Here is a 427-nt window from a genome sequence, read left to right as displayed (position 1 = left end):
CAAGGGCTGGATGCCGTTCCTGACGCAGAAGGAAACACACTGCAAACATGTAACGACGTCCTTGACGCTTCTTGATAATATCATAAAGAGGCAGCATATGGTATCTGGAGGACAGGACACACAGCCACCCTTGGATGGAGGGGAGGGGAGTACTGTGCAAGAACGCTGGGAGCTTGTGTTATCAGGTTTTGAAACACTCATGCTCATCCCAAGAGCCTCCCAAAAGGCCTGTATCGGTTGCAGAGCATCTCTTCCGGCACGGGATCTCGTGAAGGCGGTCACGGACACACCTTGCAGGATGGGAGCACGGGGAGGGTAGTGTGTCAAAACGGTCAGGTGTGTCTCGGGGAAGACATACGACACGAGAGAGATGTGCCTACAGGCCACCACGGGGGGAAGACCAGGTCAGACCAGCGTCTGGGCGGGG

Source organism: Charadrius vociferus, unplaced genomic scaffold (genome assembly GCF_000708025.1).
Source record: "Charadrius vociferus isolate BGI_N301 unplaced genomic scaffold, ASM70802v2 scaffold39, whole genome shotgun sequence".
NCBI classification, from domain to species: domain Eukaryota; kingdom Metazoa; phylum Chordata; class Aves; order Charadriiformes; family Charadriidae; genus Charadrius; species Charadrius vociferus.
The sequence above is the reverse complement of the archived record's forward strand: the minus strand, read 5'-3'. Positions refer to the sequence as shown.